Source organism: Odocoileus virginianus, chromosome 17 (assembly GCF_023699985.2).
Source record: "Odocoileus virginianus isolate 20LAN1187 ecotype Illinois chromosome 17, Ovbor_1.2, whole genome shotgun sequence".
In the NCBI taxonomy this organism is placed as follows: Eukaryota; Metazoa; Chordata; class Mammalia; order Artiodactyla; family Cervidae; genus Odocoileus; species Odocoileus virginianus.
The window spans coordinates 6,118,799-6,134,680 of NC_069690.1; the positions used below are offsets into that span (position 1 = coordinate 6,118,799).

Here is a 15,882-nt window from a genome sequence, read left to right on the forward strand (position 1 = left end):
TTCCAAATTTCACCACGTGGTATCAGAGGAATAGTTGGAGCAGTGGTTCTCAGTCTGAGTAGGAGGCAGCAGAGAAAACACAGTTATGACCCTCCCAAGGGTATCAGGCAAAGTCTGGAGACATTTCGGTTATCACAACTGGGGAAGGAAGGGGTAATAGTGGCATCTAGTGGGTAGAGGCCAGGATGCTGCTAGCCTGCAATGTGGAGGGAATATCTGACCCCAAATGCCAACAGTACCGAGTACCTGAAATAGAGAGCTGCTTTTCCACTAATCTGAATAAGTTCATCCCCTTCTCCCCCTAAGAAAGAAGAAGAAGTTAGACAGTATGGGTTTTAAATAAAGAAATTTTAACCATTCTATGTTCGTTTTCTAATTTATTTTTAATTGGAGGATAATTGCTTCACATTGTCCTGTTGGTTTATGTCAAACAACAACACAAATCAGACATCAGCATACACATATATTCCCTTTTCTACAGCCTCCTTCACACCCCCCAAGCCATCTCTCTAGGTGGTCTCAGGGCAGCAGGCTGAGCCCCCTAGTTCTACAGCAGCTTCCCGCTAGCTATGGATTTTACACTCAGTAATGTACGTATTCCAACTCTACTCTCTCAACTTCTCCCCTCCACTCCTTCCCCTGCTGTGCCCACACGTCTGTTCTCTAAGTCTGCATCTCTGTTCCTGCCCTACAAATAGGTTCATCATATGCGTTTTCCTCTTTCTGATTTACTTCATTCTGTATAACAGACTCTTAGTTCGTCCACTTCAGTTCAACTGATTCATTCTTTTTATGAGTGAGTAATATTCCATTGTATGCACGTACCACAACTTTTTTACCCCTTCATCTGTGTCCATTTAAAAATAATTCACTCATGCATCCAACCTGGGCTGGTGATCTGTTTCACCATAGATAATATACATGTTTCAATGCTGTTCTCTTGAAACATCCCACCCTCGCCTTCTCCCACAGAGCCCACAAGTCTGTTCTATACATCTGAGTCTCTTTTTCTGTTTTGCATATAGGGTTATCGTTACCATCTTTCTAAACTCCATATATATGTGTTAGTATACTGTAATGGCTAATTCATTTCAATGTATGACAAAAACCACTGCAATGTTGTAAAGTAATTAGCCTCCAACTAATAAAAATAAATGGAAAAAAAAGACCTTAAAAAAATAAAAATAAAAATAATTCATACTCATTTTGTCTGTTGAGGATTTTTTAAAATAAATAGTTTAGAAAGTATGAGCATTTTTTTACATTTATTTACTTATTTTTATTTGGCTGCACCAAGTCTTAGTTGAAGCATGAAGGGATCTTTGATCTTCACTGTGGCCTGCAGGATCTTAGTTGCAGCATGTGGATCTAGTCCCCTGGCCAGGGATTAAACCTGGGCCTCCGTTCATTGGGAATGCAGAGTCTTGGCCATGGACCACCAGAGAAATTCCTGTTGAGGGGTTTTGAGTATAGAATTTCTAAGTGAGTTCTGTATTTCCTAAGGAAGAAAAATGTGACTTCTGAATTCCTAGTGCTGCTATTATTTCTTTTAGATTTACCTATTAGGATCTTAAAAGTTACACATTCAACAGCTCTTCAGATTCAACATGTCAAAGAGTATGGCTATAGCAATGGATTGGGCCTCCCTCCCTTCTCACCTGAATTCTACCTCTATACTATTGAACATATTAGGTTCAGTGCAAATCTGTTTTTCCCCCTGAAACCATATAACTAAGTTTGAGACATGAAACCATGGCCTTTTAACTGAGATCATCCCTGGTCTCAGGACTTAATGAAAGAAACTTGGGCTCTTGATGTCTCATCATAGAAAGAATTCAGTGAAAGACAAAGTGATAGGTAAGAAGAGGATTTATTTAGAGAAAAATACATTCCACAGCTGGGTAATTTCATAGGCTAATGGGTGAGAGCCTATGAAATTACTGTATAGTCAAAGCTTTGGTTTTTCCAGCAGGCTAAGTGCCAAAAAATTGATGCTTTTGAACCATGGTGTTGGATAAGACTCTTGAGAGTCCCTTGGACTGCAAGGAGATCAAACCTGCCAATCCTAAAGGAAACCAATCCTGAATATTCATTGGAAGGACTGATATTAAAGCTGAAGCTCCAATACTTTGGTCACCTGATTCAAAGAGCTGACTCATTAGAAAAGACCCTGATGCTGGGCAAGATTGAAGGCAGGAGGAGAAGGGGGCGACAGAAAATGAGATAGTTGGATGGCATCACTAACTCAATGGACATGAGTTTGAGCAAGCTCCAGGAGATGGTGAAGGACAGGGAAGCCTGGCGTGCTACAGTCCATGGGGTCAGAAAGAGTTAGACAAGACTGAGTGACTGAGCAACAATGAATGAGAGAGTATTCCAGTTATTTTGGGAAAGGGATGGGGATTTCCAGGAACTGGGCCACTGCTCACTTTTTGACCTTCATGGTCAGTCTTGGAACTGTCATGGCACCTGTGTGTGTAATTTAGCTTGCTGATATGTTACAACAAGCATATATTCTGAGGCTCAAGGTCTAATGGAAGTTGAATCATCTGCCATCTTGGACCTATTTGGTTCTAATCAGTTCATGCCATATCCTTGGGCTATGTCATTCTTTTTTTTTTTTTTTTAATTATTTTTTTATGTCATTCTTTCAAAGATTATGCCTTCCCTCCTGTTTCATGCCCTATTCCTCTTCTAAGTGATGTTGTTTCCCACCCAGTCCCCCAGAAATCACCTAATGTCCACTCACCCCACATCCAATCTGCTGCCTGGTTCTGCCCTCTCTCTTCAGCCTCTTACCTACTTACCTACCTATTGTCGATGTATCTAATTAATCTCTTTGATCTCTCTAACCTTTCTAACTATCCACTAATCTTACTCTACATCAGTTCCTCAGCACTGTCATCTGGGCTAGTTTAATAACTTCTTCTAACTGTTCTTCCTTTCTCCAGGCTGACCTAGCTGCAATCCACAGCTATGTTGTGACCAAGATATTTTTGACAAAACAGATACATTTATTGTTGTTGCTGTTGTTCAGTGGCCAAGTTGTGTCAAACTCTTTGCAACCCCATGGAACGCACACCAAGCTTCCCTATTCCTCACTGTCTCCCAGAGCTTACTCAGACTTATGTCCAATGAATCAGTGATGCCATCCAACCAGCTCATCCTCTGTCACCACCTTCTCCTTCTGCTCTCAATCTTTTCCAGAATCAGGGCTTTTTCCAATGAGTCAGGTCTTATCAGGTAGTCAAAGTATTAGAACTTCAGTATCAGTCCTTCCAATGAATATTCAGGGTTGATTTCCTTTAGGATTGACTGGTTTGATCTCCTTGCTGGCCAAGGGACTCTCAAGAGTCTTATCCAGCACCACAATTCAAAAGCATCAATTCTTCGGCACTCGGCCTTCTTTATAATCCAACTCTCACATCTGTGCATGACTACTGGTAAAACCATAGCCTTGACTGTATTGACCTTTGTTGGCAAAGTGATGTCTCTGTTTTTTAATACGCTGTCTAGGTTTGTCATAGCTTTTCTCCAGAACAGCAAGTGTCTTTTAATCGTGTGGCTGCAGTCAATATCAGCAGTGATTTTTGAGCCCAAGAAATCCATTCATATTTCTCACCTATTTTAGAAACCTTCAAATAAGCTTCTTGGCTTTCCGTTCAAGAAGGCTTTCAGTCCTCTACCAGGAAGGAATGCTCTCAGTAACTCTTGCTTATCTCTGTCCCTGCCTCTGGCCACTTTTTCCTGTGGAGTTTTTTGGCATAACAGTTTTGAGCTACTCAGGGTGCCCCCAGCTCCTGTCCTGTGTCTGGGTCTGTGCACATCTGTCTTGCTGAGACTTCCCTAACCCTGTTTTGCTCATGCCTGCTCTGGGGAGCTCTCCTGCATCACTTTAGCCACTGTTCCCCCAACATATCCTTCAAAATGCTTGGCAAGAAGTCCAATGCTTGTTCTTTGGACATGTAAATTTGGGACATTACTTCTCTTTGAAATTTGTAATAAAGTATTAAGAAGTCTGAGATTGCTGTAGAAAAACCTATTTCACTATCTTTAATCCAGCATTTCCCAAACTTACTTGAACATTTCATTTCTTTCCACAAATCCATCATCACCATTCTTTGGAAAAAATCTGGCTTAATCTGGTTTAGGAAGAACCTCCTTCTCTAGTAATACCCCACATGTAGCAGTATCATAGTACTTCCCATTTATGTCACTATAATTTTTCTAGAATGTCTTTCATGTAAATACCTTGGTGATTATTTAATCACCACACTTTTGCCAATGTTAGATGTTCAACACCTGGGACACATTTTAAGTATCTGGTATATGTTGATAAATACATTATTGACCAAAAGGACCATCTACTTTATTGCTATTGACAATTAATGTATACTATTTGAATACAGTGTGCAATGAAATTGTTTGGCCACAATATCCCCATATCCAGCATAGAATATAATTCATAATATTATTGACATGTTTTCTGAGACTGCCATGCTTATAAAAATTTCTTAATACCCTTATCTGTAAGATAAGTCTATCTTCCCTTGGTCTGTCATGTCAGCTTGGCTTCAAAGACGTTTTTTAATTGTTTTGGGACCCATATTTAGATTTTTTGCTGTTGCTTTGTGTTTTATTTTTGAGAAGACCATCACTAAAGAACACATCAAGTGTATTGAACTTGAAGAGAACACTTATACTCCACATTTGCCTTGAGGGTCCTGAGAACATGGAGACTGCCGCCATACCACTCAGCTGTGGGGTCCTAGCCTACTAGCTCATCCCCCAGGAAAAGATTCTACCTTCACCTCTCACCACTGGCAGATCCCCCTACTGTTTAGGAGACCCCAAGAGCCTCCCTGCATATGAGCTGAGGACCCCTCCTCCCTTATGAGTCAGGAGATCTGGATGTCCAGACGAGTAACAGTGGGAAGAGAAAATGTTCAAAGCATTAATGGTAACTTAGCAGCTTGAATGGGGTGAAAACAACATAATCAGAAATTGTAGCTCTCTGTGAGGAACCTTTTACAAAAAGAAACCAGAAGAACTCTAAAAGAAAATAATATAAATTTCTAAGGAGACTACAGAAGTTATTACAAAGGAGCAATCTAAGGAAAAGAAAGAGCTCTTGAAACTGAAAAACATTGCTGAAAAAGGAATTAAGTACCTTGAAGCTCAGAGAGAAGAAATCACATACAGAAAAAAAACATCTCAAAGAAATGGAAATTATGAGTGGAAAATGAAAGTTACACATGGAGGATGCATCCTATTATTGGTAGAAGATGAATAGATTCAATCTTCTTGAAGACTTCCATTTAATATTAAGCTGCATACATCCTGTCAATAAAGTGCTCACAATTCTAAGAACTATCCTACAGTATAGGCATGTGAGTCTAAAAAAAGAAGTTCAAAATGCTTTCTCATTGCAAGTTTATTGTAATAGCTAAAAAGCACATGCAACCTAAATGTTCATCAATATGGGACTGGTTAAATAAATTAGAGCATTACATAAATAAGTTTCTATTTAGTCACTAAAAAAAAAATGAGGAGATGTATATATTCTGACTTGGAATATATGTCCACAAAAACTATTAAAAGAATAAAAGCGTATTTTACAAAATTACATAGTATGACCTTGTTTTGTTGAAAGAATGTTAATGATATTTGTGTATATGTCTAAAGGTTTATGTATGTATATTTGCTTTCATAAGCGTAAAAAACAATTTGGAATAATGCCTTCACATACTATTGACAACATTACCTCTGGGAAATGAGGCTGGAGTGTTGGACAAGAACATTCACTTCTTTGTATACTTTAGAATAAATCTGTGAGGTTCTGAACACTTTTTAATTTAGGTGCTCTTTTATATTTTCGAAAATTTCAGTAATGAAAATAGCTTATTTAATTAAACTTTTACTGTTTAAAGCTAGAAAGAAATCAAAACACAAGAAGTCACATATAAGTAAACTTGGCAAGGCAATGGAAGGGTTTGTTAAGATCTCAGCAAAGGCAGAGTCAAGACTAGGAAAAAAACAACAGTGAAATCCCAATACCATAAGAGAAGCTATTTGAAATATTTATAAAATTCTTAAAACACTACAGCAAATAAATAAATGAGCTACTGTTAACAGAATTATTAACTATCATGAAAAGCCAATCAACTATGATTTTTTAAAGACAAGCCCACTTTGGGTTAAATCAAGACCCAAATTCAGAGACTAAAGAGATTGAATATGGCATACTTTATAACCAGTTAAGGAATATTTTTGACTCATATAGAAAGTACAGCTCTTTGTATGGTGATTCTTCACTTCATACTCAGTAAAGACAGTCATAAGCACCCTATGTTTAGTGCTTAGAATGGGTCAGGTCTCTGCCAAAGGCTTTATATGCATGATTCCTCTGATAAGCACAGAAATCTCAGGAGAGATGTATAGAAAAGGCACTGAGCTACATAAAGACTGATGTATACACATGTGATGTCAGAAACAAGAAGCATAAGGTGGAATGACTGGTTAGAGGTCACACAGGAGGTCAGTGGAGGATCTGACACTGAACTCCGAGCCTTAGCCTCTCGTATTGTTGTCTCCGCCTTCAGTGTGGGAGCTGTGGGCAGAGACCCTCAAACTCTCAAGGAGCCAGCACATGGAGCACATTTGGTCAAAGTGAAGAGGATCCACCGTTCACAAATGATAATTATTCCCCAGTAACTGGCATATTCTACTTAGACGAAACTTGCATCCGTTTTCTTAGTTTCCCAGGTAACTTAAAAGACTATTGGTTCCCAGCATTCCTGGGATTAAGTGGGATAAAGAATAAGTATTCTACTGTGTGTGTGTGTGTGTGTGTGTGTGTGTGTGTGTGTGTGTGTACACACGCTCTGTCCCTCAGTCATGTCTGAATCTTTGCTACTCCATTGACTATAGCCCACAAGGCTCTCCTGTCCAGGGGAATTTTCCAGGCAAGAATACTGGAGTGGATTGCCATTTCTTTATCCAGGGGATCGTCACAACCCAGGGATTGAACCCATGTCTCTTTCATCTTCTGCATTGGCAGGTGAATTCTTTGCCACTGCGCCATGTGGGAAGGCCCTATTCCTACCATGCCAATAAGCAAATAATTTAAATTAACATAAAATAGAATTAATTCTATATTCAGAACAAGAAAGTGATGGCCACTTCATCTCAAAATTTATAATCTTGGACTAGCAGGAAGTAACATTGTATATTAGTGAGAAGAATAGGTATACTGATTTGACTCCACATGTTATATTAGTCAAACACTTACTTTGGCACTGATGAAATTTTTTGCTGTCATAAAATTTTAAACAGCAGACAACTCAAGTCAAATATCTCAATCAGCGTAAGCATTCATTTTCTTAAAAATTGCCAATCATAGATTACAGATCATAACCAGATACACGACCACAGGAAGCGGAGTGAGAAGTTGAGAGAGATGGGTGATGCAGAGAATCCTTTGGGTGGACACCTTGGCCTAGAGCTCCAGGACTGTCAGTTGACAGACCTCAGTAATCATCAGAGCACAGGGGACTGGATTTCTAACAGGGAGACCAGAGATGGTGTCCAAGTGCTTTGGACAAGGCCCATTCCTGTGGACCTGGTGATTGAATCCCACCCAAGCACTACCATGAGCTGAGGATGGTAGACTGCTTTCCTTGCACATCTCATCAGCGTGGCTACCTTGCTGGGTACAGGCAGAGCCAAGCTGTGTGTGTCTCCCCAAGGTGGGAGCAAAGGCTCAACTTCCATAACTAAACTAATCCAGGATTGATATCAGAAGAGCCCATCCATGACCCCTTGAAGATTCCCAAGGGGTGGAAGGACGGACTCTGATGAGATGTATACAGGGTAAGGCGAATGGTGGTCTGGTCCCTTGACTTTCAAAGGAGCCAGTTCCCCCTGCCCAGGGCCTGTGCCCTTGATGATGGCCCTTCCCCTGGTGTCCTTTACTCTCTGCATTTGCTTTCTTAACTCCCACCCGGAGGCCAGAATAGCACCTCTGTAGGCACGCTGAGTCAGAAGTGAATCCATGTACCAGGACAGCTCCTGATGCACAAAGCACTAGCAGTGCTAGCAGTTATTATTAAGATGGATTTTTCATCCGCTATTATCCTAACGCTTTCCCAATTAGCATTCCCTGATTTCTCTTTCTAGATTGGATCCTCAAAGACCACCTTCCCGCCTCACTGAGCACCTTGTAATTTTGCACTGCATCACCTCCTGATCTCCCCAAGTGTTTAGCTCTCTCTTCAAGCACACATTGTCATGAGGGCAGGGAATGAATGATTAGTGCCTGCTACAGAGTCCTTCACATACCAGGCGCTGAAGGAACATTTAGCGAATGAGCTAATTATTGAAGTTAAGGGCTCTCTTTCTGCTTTAAGGACTCAGGTTTTCTTTTTCAAATGTGGAAGGAAGCTTAGAAAAGCAAAGGCAAGTTTTTATGGTTTTTAATGGTCTGTAAAACCTCACCACCACAATGTTCTTAATGACTTTATTTATTTTGTACCCCAAGAAAAACGATTGGTCCCACCGCATTAGGTTGCTACATAAGTTAGTCTCAAGGATGGTTTTGAATAGTTTTCAAAGTAATCAATGATATTGCTGTGAAATTGTTGCCCAAATGAAGAGCTATTATCCAGTGAATCGGTGAAGTGAGGGACAGCTTTCTTTATTGATACTTTCAAAGCTAAAGAAGAAGTTATTATGTGAGGCAGTAGTAAAAACTTTTCTCAGTAGGTGAGAACATTCTAAATTGGTTTCCTAGCAACAATTTCCTCAAAGGAACTGAAGGGCTCAAAATTTCAGAGGAATCTCAGATGCACTTTTTGTTTGAGGGGCAAGAGCTGGGTGGCAGGGGAGTTGAGGGGAGTGTATGTAGGGGACAGGGCTCAGAGGAGTGGTCCTAATTCCTTCGAGTCAGTGATACATGTGACATTTTCCTGAATCTCACCATAGGGTACATCTAAAAAATTCAACTCAATAAAAATGCATTGTGCACCTACTTTATGTAAAAGTTCTGGAAGAAGAATATCCTTATTTTTTTTTTTTTTCTGGGCCCAGCCATTCAATCATTTAGTACATTGTCAATCTAGGAATCCCAACCCCAATCATCTCTATGATTGTAAATGAGGAATTAGGTGGCTTACTAAAATACTTAAGAATTTTCCAATATGGATTTGGATCTAATTTGGATCAAATTATCAACATTCTCAGCAGTTGGAAAAAATGAAGATTCGGGGGAGGCCATCTGGGAGAGAAGTTTGGGGAAATGGTACAGTTTTGACTGCCAAGAGTGGAGACATTCCCACCCAAGCAAAATGGTCTCTGTAGCTACCTTCCTAGCTCCAATTCCATGAACTTATCTTAATTTAGTTTTCCAAGTTGGCCTTCTGATAGTAATAATAGCAATAACAGTCACAACACTGGCTAGCACTCTCTTCAGTATGGGCCAGCCTTATATTACTAGGTGACATGCATTATCTTATTTAACCCTTACATCAGTTCTTTGAAATAGCCACTATTTTTATTTCTCTCCATCCCAAAGCATTGAATCAATTTGCCAAAGTCACGCTATTACTAAAAATGGCAGAGGCTGGAAAAATATTGCTCACTGAGGTGACTCATCTGAGTCATCCAGATCCATGTGGGTGGCGTGATGAGTGACAGGATCTTCTTGTAAGGCTGAGGACATTGTGACTTGACTGCTCAGGCTGGGAGATGACTGGGATCATTTGAATCTCACAACCCAAATACTTCACATCAATCATGGGGACTTACCTGCCATTCTCAATAAACCTACTCCCCTGAAAAATACCCCTTTGGATATAACCACAATAGATTTTTTTCAAAATGGATTTGGAAGCGAATTGTCTGGTGGGCTGCCACCCTGGACAAATTGCCAGCACAACTGGCAGACTCCCTCCAAGCGTGGGCACAGTCTAATTGCCCCTCTCTTTCCACTGCCATCTTGAATAAAGGGGAACTTGGCATTGATTTTCAACCTCCCCTGCCCCCAGAAAACTTGGAAAATTTTCTTGGAAAAGAAAACTTGTCCACTTATCCCAATAAGCATGAATTGAGAAAATCATAATTTTCAGGAGGAGTTTCAGTTAATGGAACAAAGGGTCAGAGAACAGGGTACGCAGAGAGTATGGACCAGAAGCAAGAGGATAATGAATAGAGCCATCAACCTATGCAACCAGACTCCATGTCTCCTCTCACCAGGATCAGTCCTGGGAAACAAGTGAGCAGCAAGGAATCTCAAAATTAAAGGACGTTCAGACAGGGAGCTGAGTGTGCAATGAGGACCACAACTGACTCGCGTGCTTTCTTTGTGGGCTGCAGCTCCCTGGCCTCCAAGAAGAGTTTCCCAATAAAAATGGTTTCATCTCTAAGCTTCTCATTTTTTTCAAATGAGAAAACATATTCAAAGCCTGCACCTTCGAAGGCAATTCAATGCCCTCTTCACTTGTAACTGGTCACTCTGCATTTTTTTAACACAGTTTTTTCTCCTTTGTTTCAGAGGCTACCATTTAAAGCCAGGCATTTCACTTGCAGTAAAATGTAAGTACACTTCCTCCTTGAAATGGTATGTCCTTCTAGCTCTAATTCCTTAAAGCTCCTGATCTTTAAAGCTCCCATCTCACATTGCTGAATTTTTCAAGTCTGGCTCAACAAATGCAGTTTAAATCTAATATTTCATACTCTTGATTTGTGCAATGCTGTAGAACATTTTACAAACCATTTAGGAAGCAGATTGAACCTGGTTGTGGTGGTGAGCAGGTTACCTCTAAAAGAAAGCTAGAAAGAAGTAAGGAGGAAAGAATTAGACAGTATTCTTTTAGGCATTATGAGAGTGTGACAGCATACTTTTGAATATTCAAGTTCTCTCACGAATGGCTGACTATTTTATTACTCTTTGTTCGGTTGATCCTTGAAGTCACAGATTGTTTTCCATTTAACAATATTGTAGTTGTCTGAATAATTCTTTCCTGTGTGTGCTGCATTGCAGCCACTCTCTCAACCTGTGTTCTTTCTAGAATGACTCTCTTGAGTATTATATTTCTTTATTCTTGGTACTCTCAGCATCCCTGCCCAAATTACAAACCCCTTCTATTTTAAAAGACAAAATAAAATTATACCAGGTCCGTACTGGCAGTTCTGAGTATTTTAGAGTTTTGCCTTTGAGAATTAGGATGTGATTATTTTTTCTTTTTTAAATTAAAATGTGTCTAATAATTTTAACCAGATAATATGAACATTCCATCTGCCCCTGGATTAATTTGATTATGAGAATCTAAGAACAAAGACATCTAATGTTCCTTACCTTGCAACATATATCACAAATTCTTAAAACAGGAAAGTCCCACCAGTCACACTAGACTCTATTATGCAAGTTCAAACAGCAGAGGATAAATGTGATTCAATAAGAAGACTCTAGCTATTCAATAGTAGTTTAAATGGTAGTGAATTTCTTGTCACTACAGATAAGTAAGTAGGAGACCAACAACACCCAGCTCCTGATTCACACAGAATCTCTACTGGAAGGTGCATCTCAGCAGTCACCGAAGCATTTAATTAGACATCTTGGACCAGAGAGAATCCAGAGGTCTCACTTAAATTATACATATTATACATGTTCTAATAAATTCTCTTTGAATCATTCAGACCCTGAGACCAATGATGTGTTTAGGTGAACTATAAGAAAAATTTAGTTTTTACCGACTTCCCTGGGTGGTGTCTTTTGTTTGTTCTCTAGAAGAAATTGATCCCACTGCTGTTCCCCAAATATCTAAACATCAGCACAGGAAACATCACCCTTAAAATCATTTACATTTTATGTCTAAGTATTATGCATTCACTGGTATTTGTAAAATGTCAAGTTCTGTGTTATACTGTTTTGGTGTTTGTTGCATTATCAAGACACCTTCATGTTATAAATGCTTTAAGCAGCTTTTACCAATAGAGTCATTCTAGATTTTATAAGTATTGTATAAAGGGTAACTTTTGACTGTACTTTCTCTTTTGAACATAGAATGCCATTCAGGAAACACCACCTGTATTCCTTCCCTGAATATTCATATTTGGTAGATCTTTTTCATACAGTCTGGTTATTACATTTACACTGCTTTTAAATAATTTAATGTTAAATACTAAAACATGGTTGATATATGTTCATGATGAAAATTAAATGAAGGGCAATTTAAAGCAGCATTTTAAGTTATTATATGCAAATATGCAACTATAAACACATATATGACTATTAGCTCAAGATCTCTTGATCAGAATTTCAGTTGAAAACACCGTTTGCCTTAGATTGAGGGTGGGTGGCGGAAATCTAGTTATTTCACTTTGGGTAATTTATGATCATTTTATTTTTACATTTTTTTCTCAAAGTGCTTGGTGACCTATTTTATTAATTCATAGTAAACCTGTTGGAGAAGGCAATGGCAACCCACTCCAATATTCTTGCCTAGAGAATCCCATGGACAGAGGAGCCTGGTGGGCTGCTGTCCGTGAGGTCGCACAGAGTCGGACACGACTGAAGTGACTTAGCAGCAGCAGCAGTAAACTTGCACTAGAATTTTGTACCATCTATGTACCTTTCCACATCATCTCAGAGCAACTGGTGCAAAGTTGGTCTGATCTGTGGAGTCATGGAAACACGTTCAAATCATCAGGCTATTGTGACTGAGGTTCATTTTGGCAGCCAGACTCAATGGGCCCCTCTGGAGGTGGCCTTGTATCCTAATGATGATTGTATTATACAGTCAATACAAATGGAGAACCACCTAATCAGCACTCCATTCACACAAGGCTTCCATCTACAGTGACTGGCAGGAGGTTTTGCAAGTAAAGGTCCTGGAATGTATATGCGCCAAAGTAAAGCCCCAGCCCCACTGTGGGGGAGGGAGGGCAGCCTCATGCAAGTCAGGAAGGTGTGCTCACTGCAGCAGAAGGGCAGGTGCTGAAAGGAGCTCAGCAGAAAGAACAAGAAGGTGCATGTCTGAGTCCTGGATCACTCCCTCAGAAATGGTATGATTTTTGAGAATTTTAGTTAACCTCTCAGTTCCTAAGTATCTGTATTATGGCGGGGTGGAGAATGAACTGGGAAGAAAAACATTTCTTACCTCCGGCTAGGTGTGGTTGTGATAACAGCATAACATTTCAGAAAGATTTTATCTAAAAATGCTTTCTGTCTTCAAAGGATTCTTCTTAGTAATTATTGGAGCCACTTGCTGTTTTTCTATGGAAGTCCCAGGGACTCTGGAAGCAAACTTTGGGTCTTGAAATCAATATTTCACAATAGAAGAAAAATAACTATATGGAGCCATATCGTACCCCTGGAAAGACTTGTACCCACATTTTTTGTTTCTTTTCAGCTATACATATTCTTTAGGACCACTGCCTCTGGTGGGAGAATTGTCTTCTGGGTGGTATTCGTGAGAAAGTTGCCAAACAAACCTGAATTATCCAGAGGCCTGTAAAATGCACAATTGCTTTTTAAGAGGCCTGGTGATATTGTATGTTCCTTTCGATTTTTGGCAGTAACGATTTTCTGCAATTTGTGGTTTTGCGATTTTTCTTTACACAGACAACACTCTGGCTCTCATTCAATGCCCCACTGGTTGGGGGCAAGGGGTGCGGGGAGAGAGAGAGAGATTCCCTGGGGCTCTGACCACTCCAGAAAAAGAAGGAAATGTTAATGAAATAAGTCAGAAAGAATGCTTGAGACTCATGGAAGCTGGTTGGTTAGTGTGGAAGAAGCAACTTTTAACAAACTGCCAGATGTGATTGGGATTTTCAGGGGCTTTCATCAGCTATGCAAAGGTCTCATCCCCTTAACTCCTCTTGACTCTCCACTGGGCTTCCTCTAGATTGCAATCTCAATCTATTTTCTTTTCTTTTCCTATATTTGATAAGCCTAGAACAGTCTCTTCTGCCAGGTCCCATCAGTCTCTTCTGGCCTTGATGGGATTCTGTTTAAATACTCCATCTTCAATGTCTACTTGCCGATTATGTTAACTTGGCTTTTGTAAATTACCTGAAGATCCATGTTCCAGAGTTTTTGCCCTTATCTCTTAGCAAAGGCTTAGCTTATCTCTTAGCTTGGCTGAAAGAAGCACAAACTGGAATCAGTGCTGGAGAGGGTGTGGAGAAAAGCCAACCCTCTTACACTGTTGGTGGGAATGCAAACTAGTACAGCCGCTATGGAGAGCAGTGTGGAAATTTCTTAAAAAGCTGGAAATAGAACTGCCATATGACCCAGCAATCCCACTCCTGGGCATACACACCCAGGAAACCAGATATGAAAGAGACACATGCACCCCAATGTTCATTGCAGCACTGTTTACAATTGCCAGGACATGGAAGCAACCTAGATGCCCATCAGCCGACGAATGGATAAAGAAGCTGTGGTACATAGACACTATGGAATATTACTCAGCCATTAAAAAGAATTCATTTGAATCAGTTCTAATGAGATGGATGAAACTGGAGCCCATTATACAGAGCGAAGTAAGCCAGAAAGATAAAGACCATTACAGTATACTATATATGGAATTTAAAAAGATGGTAATGATAACCCTATATGCAAAACAGAAAAAGAGACACAGATGTACAGAACAGACTTTTGGACTCTGTGGGAGAAGGCGAGAGTGGGATGTTCAGAGAGAACAGCATTGAAACAAGCATACTATCAAGGAAACAGATCACCAGCCCAAGTTGGATGCATGAGACAAGTGCTCAGGGCTGGTGCACTGGGAAGACCCAGAGGGATGGGATGGAGAGGGAGGTGGGAGGGGAGATCGGGATGAGGAACACATGTAAATCCATGGCTGATTCATGTCAATGTATGGCAAAAACCACTACAATATTGTCAAGTAATTAGCCTCCAACTAATAAAAATAAATGGAAAAATAAAAAAAGATTGCCGGGAGAAATATCAATAACCTCAGATATGCAGATGACACCACCCTTATGGCAGAAAGTGAAGAGGAACTAAAAAGCCTCTTGATGAAAGTGAAAGAGGAGAGTGAAAAAGTTGGCTTAAAGCTTAACATTCAGAAAACTAAGATCACGGCATCTGTCCCATCACCTCATGGAAAATAGATGGGGAAACAGTGGAAACAGTGTCAGACTTTATTTTTCTGGGCTCCAAAATCACTGCAGATGGTGATTGCAGCCATGAAATTAAAAGACGCTTACTCCTTGGAAAGAAAGTTATGACCAAACTAGATAGCAAATTAAAAAGCAGAGACATTACTTTGCCAACAAAGGTCTGTCTAGTCAAGGCTATGGTTTTTCCAGTGGTCATGTGTGGATGTGAGAGTTGGACTGTGAAGAAAGCTGAGCACCGAAGAATTTATGCTTTTGAACTGTGGTGTTGGAGAAGACTCTCGAGAGTCCCTTGGACAGCAAGGAGATCCAACCAGTCCATCCTAAAGGAGATCAGTCCTGGGTGTTCATTGGAAGGACTGATGTTGAAGCTGAAACTCCAATACTTTGGCCACCTCGTGTGAAGAGTTGACTCATTGGAAAAGACCCTGATGCTGGGAGGGATTGGGGGCAGGAGGAGAAGGGGACGACAGAGGATGAGATGGCTGGATGGCATCACCGACTCAATGGACATGGGTTTGTGTAAACTCTGGGAGTTGGTGATGGACAGGGAGACCTGGCGTGCTGCGATTCATGGGGTCGCAAAGAGTCGGACACGACTGAGCAACTGAACTGAACTGAACTTAGGAGAGGCAGCGTGTGGATGTAGCTTTTATGTAGATGAGAGAAATTTGTTCTGTTTCTGTTTATCATCTCTGAAAAGGCTTTGCTGACTTGTGTTTTCTTTTTTATGACTGC

The 15,882-nt window shown here is 40.2% G+C and overlaps 1 protein-coding gene across 1 annotated transcript in view; it reads left to right on the top strand.

Annotated features, from left to right (window-relative positions):
• Positions 1–10,552: 10,552 nt before the first annotated feature.
• ANKFN1 (ankyrin repeat and fibronectin type III domain containing 1) overlaps positions 10,553–15,882 on the top strand; it is a 295,344-nt gene continuing 290,014 nt past the window's right edge. Inside the window, exon 1 of the mRNA XM_070478482.1 lies at positions 10,553–10,590. The gene's annotated coding sequence lies outside the window, so the exon portion shown is untranslated. The remainder of the gene's footprint in view (positions 10,591–15,882) is intronic.